Raw genomic sequence first — 8,110 nt, 5'->3', positions numbered from 1 at the left:
GATATGTCGACGAAGGAAAGGAGGAGGTGGCAGGCTTAGAGGAGGGGGTCGAAGCCAGTGGGATGCTGTAGGGCGGGGCGGGGCGCATCGGCGGCACCGAGGGAACGGCAGGAAGGTAGCTAATCTACACCCATGGTGTTCAGGGGAGTGGTGGAAGTGTCAGATGGGATGGGGTGATATGAAGTGTGAGATGGGATGTTGTGATAGAATGCAGCGTTCGTTTTGTTGTACTACTCGAGTATCTCTACCAGCTTTTTCAGTGTGACAGTAGCAGTGTAGATGGTCTGCAAGAAGATACGTTTGATATGCACACAATAGGCTAAAAGGCCGTTGTTCACCTACTAATATAAGGGGAGGTTGGATTTGATCTCCATTACCTGCGAAAATTTAAATTTCAAATTTAGTTTTAAAGTTTGTTTTACGGGGGATATTTGCTTGACATCATATATATAAAAAGTTGTATCTACATTATTTTTTAGCGGTTGATAAGTCACCACAACTTATAATCAACTGTAGGCGAAATGATAATGTTGTTTATTGGCTTTGGGCACAACAAGTCTGCGGAGAAGACAGAGAGTTGAGCTCGTTGGTGAAGGTACCACGAGATCATAGGCACATGAACATTCTTGGTTGTCTTTGTCCTCAACCTATTAGGATTTGTCCTTCCAAGTTGTTATATACCGGCTTCTACTGCAGAATTTGAAGTTCAAGGTCTGCTATATTTGGACGAAGAAAGTAGAGTTTAACAACTTTGTGTTTCTGCACTCAAAAGGGAGCATAAAATATGACATGGGTTTCTATGCACCACTATTGTTCACTACATCAGATATGCTTTGTAGGGACGGTTAATGGACATTCGTAGGGGCGGTTTAGCCAGCCGCCATTACCAAAGCGTGGCTACAAATAGTTGATTTGTAAGGGCGGTTCCCAAACCGCCCCTACAAATCGATTTATAGAGACGGCTGGTGTTATCAGCCGCCCCTACAAATCGATTTATAGGGACAGCTGGTGACACCAGCCGCCTCTACAAAATCGATTTGTAGAGACGGCTGTAGTACCAGTCGCCCCTATAATACCTATTTGTAGGGGCGGTTCAATCTAGAACCGCTCCTATAGTACATTTCCCCGCAAAAAAAAAATAAATTTACAATTCAAATTCGATTATATATATATATATATATATATATATATATATATATATATATATATATATATATATATATATATATATATATATATATATATATAATTCGAATCTGACCAAAACATATATAATTCAAATCTGTAAACTACCATTACAAGTCTAATTCACAAGGATCCTGATGCTTAATTCTGCAAGGCCCTACTATTCCCCATCTCCCATCCCTAATTAGGAGACTCACAACAATGTGAACACCAAACCTGTAAAAGGATGACAAAAGGAAACCAACCTGAAAAGGATGACAAAAGATATAAGCTTCGGTAACCTACTAGCCATATTGGTCCTCCAGAAATGTACGAGCAACATAAATAAGAGAGTACTAGCTAAAAATAAAAATGAAGTCAATAGCGTGAAACATTGATATAGTTTACCAAACAAAAAGGTTTTTACCAAAACAGAGACCATATTCGCCAGGCAACCAAAATCCATCGTATGGATGCTCTTCAAGTAGTAAGCAGCGTTGTGTGAACATTTGCACAAAAACGTTCGTTCACTCACAAGGGGACTTCAGATGGATACCTGTAACAGGAAAACAAAGATACTGGCATTTACCAGTGACAGTGAAAAGCTCATCATGCACCCACACAGGTACCTACAGTGATGCCAGCTTTGTAAAATAGAAACTGCTAGACTGTCATTTAAGCTTGATCGTACTTGCACCAGCAACTTACATTGTTCTCAATCTTGCTAGTGAAGGCAGAATAAAGCCCACACATGCATGGAAGATGCAGAACACTATCACCAGTGCTACAATCTCCTGCAGGATGAATATAACTTCTCATTAGACTTTGGATGCCAATTTCCAACTACATGTTGTTGCGTTAGAGATATGCACGGTGGACAGTAGACCTGGTAATCATAAGCCACAATAGACAAAGCGAGTCCAACGCTAATATAAGCTATTGTAAAGCTGTCTTCATTCCGGAAGGGAGCTCTCCATAAAACCATGGAAAACCAGCACTTCCAAGCATTCTTGATGCCAAGAAACAGGGGTAAATTACTGACAATTGAGCATACCTTCCGTCAGCCTGTGTCAATTAAGAGATCTATGAGAACGGTAGCAGAATTTCAGCCTCAAGTTTCTGAAACACTACTCATAGAAAACCAGGCAGAAAACTAGTAGGAAGAACTTACTCATACCACTATGGTTGGTGCCCAGAGAAACCAAAAGGTTGAGACAGCAAAATGGATGCTTGCTTGAGCTAAGACCAGAATCAAGTACTCTTTTGTCTGAAACACATTAATTGTGGTCAGAAATGGAAATGGAACATGCAAGCACTGAAAAGCTTAACCTGCAACAGTCATGACTCACGAGTTCATATTGTGAGAGATGGCTGCTTCCTTTTATGCTTTTTTCAAATTAGAATTCAGAAACATCTCTCAAATTTGACTAAAGTGATCCCTCATATGCTAAATTTATTTTGACAATAATAACACATTAGTGTTTCAAAAAAATACACAAACCTTCTCATGCTCTAGCACAAGACACGTCTCAAAACAGAAAGAGAACACTGAAGAGGCAAAAGCCAGAATGAAATTGTTGATCCATGAACAACGAAGCGCACTGAAACTCTTCACAACATCTACTGCAAGCTGAAGTACCCAGTACAATATGCAAGCCCTTCGTGGTCCTCTATAATCATTATTAGTGAAAAATCTTTAAGTTATAGCTACTGCTGGAAGGATAAAAAAACATAGACCACTCAAAGCTGCATCACATAACAGTACCTGCTGCAAAGGATACATGTAGCTTATGGAACAAAAAACTACACACACAAAGAGAAGAAAAAACATGAACCATACCAAGGTGTAGATTATACTCTGCAATTCCTACCAGCCTAATATATCATCCAACCTTCATCAAGAGGCACCAGTCTAGGTTAACAACTAACAAGTAATGCATAGAACTACAAATTATCTACGCATTAGCTATATACTAATCTTCAGGATCTTCATGTTGTACCAAGACACAGTTTTCAACGGTCATATGGTATGAAAAAATGATAGCTAGTAATTAGGTGGTATAAGAACAAGAAATTTACACCACTGCTGGATTCAGAAACACAGGTGCAGATGTTGGTTCTCAATCACTCCCTGTCACAAAATGAAAATGGTAAGCCTACTCCAGTACAAGACCACGACGAGATCTCTAGGCTATGGTTATTCAATTGGCATCTGATCTAGTTCAAACTAAAATTTGTAAACAGAAAAAGCTAGCATGTACCAGGTACATACTACTATTCATGAAGTGGCTTCAAGCCTTCAACCCGAAAACTGAGGCTCATTAACAGCACCTTGTTAGTCAGTTACTCCGTTTAAACACCAGAATTGGATCTCAGATCAAAGTCTAACTTGAAATGCACCACTATATGACACCAAACAATACGAGGGGATTTAACAGGCTATGCAACATGTTACACCTCCTAACATAAATTCAGCCCTTGTTTAGTTCCAGGAATTTGGATTTTGGGGCTACTGTAGCACGTTCGTTTTTATTTGGCAAATAGTGTTCAAACATGGACTAATTAGGCTCAAAACGTTCGTCTCGCAATTTCTTACCAAACTGTGCAATTAGTTTTTCTTTTCGTCTACATTTAATGCTCCATGCACGGGCCGCAAACATTCAATGTGACAGGTACTGTAACAACTTTTTGGAAGTGGGGGTGGAACTAAACAAGGGCTCATACTCTAAACTCCAAACGAAGACTTGTCTTACACAACTGACAAATTGAGCAAAAAACATTCATCCCCAAACCTTACATTTTGTCAAGAGATAACAGTCAGAAATGGCACCGGGGAACAGCGCAGCTGCAGTGGTAGAGGCAAGGCGCGCGGCCATCTGCTGTCTGCTCCCTGCCAAGTGCCCGAACACGGAATGGATCCCTTCGACCTCTGCACAACAACAGCCAACACCGCCTGATTAGGCGCGGCGCGGTGGCTCGAGAAAGGCAGGAGATCGGAGGGGCGCGCTAACTGCTCACCGGACGCGAGGGAGTAGAGGACGAGGAAGGCGCCGCTCACCCTGCCGCATCAGCTGACGTGACGGCAAAGGAACTAGCCACCGCCGTGGGCTGCGCGCCAGGAACTAGCCGCCACCGTGGGCCGAGCGCCAGGAACTAGCCGCCGTCGCCGCGGCTGCCCCGGAATCCCGCCGGCGTTGCGGCCCACGCACCTGGATCCAGCCGCCGCAGCCACCCACACGCCGGAATCCTGCCGCCACCGCGGCCCCCGCGCAGGGAGGCGCAGATCTGGTGCAGATAGCAAATAGCTTACGTTAGGGTTGGGGCCTAGTTGGGGAGCTCGGTTTCGCGCAGCGGGAAAGGGAAGGAAGGCCAGGGGCGGACGAACCTGGTGGGTGATCGTCGTGAGATCTCGCTCGTCGCTGGCGAGCGGCCAAGGGCCCGGCGAAGCCCCTCGGCACCTGGCGTAGCGTGGGGCCGGCCAGAGAGTGGGAGAGCGCACGGGGCAGTGTTAGCGGCGCAGCAGACGTCTGGTGGGGGGCGAACCAGGTCCTTCGGATCGTCAAACGGTCGAAGTTCGCACGGCGGGGTCGGTCGGTGATTGAGCCGTCTCTATAAATCGTAATACTGGGAGTGGCGTGAGTCGCGCCTATAAATCGATTTATTTATAGGAGCGGCTCGTATCACCAGCCGTCTCTACTGTGCTATTTATAGGGGTGGCTGATCTAATGGGTCTCGAACACGCTCACTGTAGGGGCGGCTCCATCACCAGCCGCCCCTAAAAAAAATTGTCCCATTGCTGCAAACGTTTTTTTTATAGGAGTGGTTCATGCGAACCAAATTGTTGCACAATAATTTAAAAAAAATGACAACGTAGACTAGTTACGATAATATAAGTCAATACACAGACTAGCACAACCAAATTTGATGTATACCTGGAGAAAAAAATACAGTACTTCGTATACTAACAAAGTTCGCTGCAATGAGAGGACTACCTTCGTTTTTGTTGTACTCGAATGTCTCACCTACAGCTACCTTTTCACTTGTGTCTCATTGGATTGGTAAGTGTGGTAGTAGAACTGGAGTCTACCTGAGAACAGGCTTGTCGGATATATGGGTCAGAGGTACCCACGTCGTTCGTATATTCAACCACATCCCACTATCGGGCCAGTGGCCACGGCGAAGGAGGCCCATGAGGGCCAGACGGATCAACCGACTTGAAGATCAAGGCATACCAAGAATATCTGGAACCGTCGTATCTAGACGATAGCATAAATCTGTTAGCCGATCATATATAAGGGGGAGTAGGGGCCTCGCGATCGAGATCCAACTCATTCTCTTTCATCCCATCTACTACGTAGCTAGAGCAACAACCCCTGTAACCGAGCAAACGAATACAAGAAGAGCAGCATCACCCCTGACTGGACTAGGGCAGTATAAATCTTGTGCCTCATGTCATACCATCTGATTTAGCTTACGTGATTAGTTGCTAGATATTGCTGGAGCTAAATCTTCCGAGCAGGCCAGGTAGGGGCCTTTTGCGTACATATTCATATTGTGTTTCAGATGGATATTGTCTTTAACTTTGGCGACGATGCGGAGAAGATGCAGCCAGGCGAAAAGATCTCCTTCAGCAAGCTCGACATCATCGCCGATCAGCTTGGCATCTTGCACCTGCAGGAACCTGAGACGCTCGAGCAAAAGGAGTAACAGTCCCCTCCGGTCTATGCTTTCGCCGCTGGAATGGAGGAGGTCGTGGATGCCGGGTCGCTCGCCCTTGCCCGCCATCTAACCCTCCACGCCTATGTGTTCGCTGAAGCCAGTCGAGAGCATGAGCTTGACATTTCATTCTAGATCTGGATGGATGAGGATCCTACCCCTAAAACAGATCCAACATCGCAACCTGATCGCGCTCCCTCTTGATTTCTAATTGGATTAAGGAACACGGCGGTGATCTACTCGACTCAGCTTCCTCAAGCTACAGTGGTACCCACCGAACCTCGCACCGAGGGACCTGGAGATCATAATTCAGATCAATCTCATTGGGAGTGCAGCAACGATGACTCCGACCCACATTTTGTTGAGGTTGTCATCCACAACCTCAGCCAGGGAGGTACCGTCCAGGAGGAGTCGGACATCTCTGATCGTAACGCCAACTAGTGTGGCACGGATACCTCTGGACTCACCAACGCTATAGGGCTTCTTCAGTTCCTCGACCCCTGTAACCAACTTCTCGAGAACATCGACTCGGTTGGTTGCGGGGAACTGATGATGATGGTTCTCGATCATCTCAATGGTTGCGGGGAAAATGGGTGGCGTACCCCCGATCAGTCCCCTCGCAACCACTTTAACTTCGACCACAAGGTACCCTATGAGACCCGCTAGGATGCTTAGGATCTCCTACTCAACCACAAAGACGTGTTGGCGGAATAAAATAGGCGGCTCCAACACCAACTCAAGGAGCAGAACGCGGCACGAGGCCACTAGGGTTTATAATGATATCGTGTGGGCAGCCCCGCCGCCGTCGAGAGCCAAGCCAAACCTAGCCAAGGCTCTATGGGAGGTGGCGGAGATGCCGCAGCCATCAATCGAAGAAGAACGCCAAGCACTCCAAAGAATTCAAGAGCTGATGGCGACTGCAGCAGATCGGATCCCAGCACCGAGTCATGCGTCCATCTAGCTTAGCCAAGCACCACGATGCTCGGGGGCTCGACAGCCGCCCTGAACCATTTGATCCGTATGTCAACCTCCTGAAACTACTAGAAATATCCACTTCTATGACGAATCTGAAACCATCATAAAAAATCAATTTTTATGACAAAAATATCGGTTTCATCATAGATCATCGGTGATGAACCTCGAACCCCCCTTATCTATGATGAAATTGGGTATCGTCACAAAAAAAACATCACAGAACAGCACGTCGTTTCATCACAGATTACTCGCGTGACTGTTCCTGCTCATCTATGACGATCTTATTCAGAATTGTGACAAACAGGGTTTCATCATTGAACAAATTACTGATCTGTGACGAACAATATTCGATCTGTAACAACAGCGCCATCATAGATCTCCACATTATACCTTCTCCATCCAACGTGTACATGTGGGACCTATAGTTACTCATCCATGACGCTTGCAATTTGTCATAAAAGGCTCCGCTCGATCCTTTCTCCATGCGACATGTACCTGTGGGACCCTTTTCTATCTGACCTATGGGACCTGAACCTATGGGGCCTTTCCCCATCTTAATCTGACCTGTGGGATCCGACGGCTTGCATGTCACTTCTACTTGTGGACCCTTCTCCATCTGACTTGTGGGACCTGACGACACCTTTGTCCATCTCCATCTGACCTGTGGGACCCAACGACACCTTTCTCCATCTCCATCCGACCTGTGGGACCCGATGGTTTTTCGTGTCACGTGTACCTGTGGGATCATTTGACCTTTGGGACCTAACGGCTTACGTGTCACATGTACCTGTGGGACCTTTCTCCATCACCATCCGACCTGTGGGACCCAATGGCTTGTGTGTCACTTGTTGCCACTAGGGTTTAATAAATTTAAACTAAAAAACCATGAGACCTGGGAGTTGAACCTGGGACCCAGAGCAAGGAATAGACCATCTTCACCATTGCGCTAGATGCCTAGTTGTGTTGACATGTCTTTGGAGTAGTATATGTTCTCTATGTGGACAGGTTGACTTATATATTGGATATATCCCATGTAAGTGGAAACAAAGCTGTGCTCGTTGGATTTGCGACGACGATGGCGGCGGCAACAATGGAGGATCCCCAGTATGTTGTGGTTGCTCAGGCGTCCTTTTGGAGGCTAGGTAATGGGTCTTCCCTATGGAGCACGGTGGCATTGGTAGCTGTGTCCGTCATGTGCCACGGCAGAGGCGATAGATCCGATCCGTAGATCTCTTTTCTCGCCTTTTCCTGTTCG

The 8,110-nt window shown here is 46.0% G+C and overlaps 1 long non-coding RNA gene across 12 annotated transcripts; it reads right to left on the bottom strand.

Moving 5' to 3' along the window:
- Positions 1–376: 376 nt before the first annotated feature.
- LOC136473908 (uncharacterized) lies at positions 377–4,731 on the bottom strand. 12 transcript variants are annotated; one of them, XR_010762797.1, is made up of 8 exons: positions 4,550–4,731; positions 4,183–4,449; positions 3,962–4,093; positions 3,244–3,295; positions 2,342–2,431; positions 2,051–2,229; positions 1,873–1,958; positions 1,193–1,742 (listed from the first exon to the last, which is right to left on the bottom strand). It is a non-coding gene; the product is annotated as an uncharacterized lncRNA (long non-coding RNA). The 12 variants fall into 12 exon arrangements; XR_010762791.1 differs by having other exon boundaries at positions 377–1,430; positions 1,592–1,742; positions 2,342–4,093; XR_010762793.1 differs by having other exon boundaries at positions 377–1,401; positions 1,592–1,742; positions 2,342–4,093.
- Between the last annotated feature and the right edge of the window lie 3,379 nt (positions 4,732–8,110).

This window comes from Miscanthus floridulus, chromosome 8 (assembly GCF_019320115.1).
Source record: "Miscanthus floridulus cultivar M001 chromosome 8, ASM1932011v1, whole genome shotgun sequence".
In the NCBI taxonomy this organism is placed as follows: Eukaryota; Viridiplantae; Streptophyta; class Magnoliopsida; order Poales; family Poaceae; genus Miscanthus; species Miscanthus floridulus.
The sequence above is the reverse complement of the archived record's forward strand: the minus strand, read 5'-3'. Positions and strand labels throughout refer to the sequence as shown.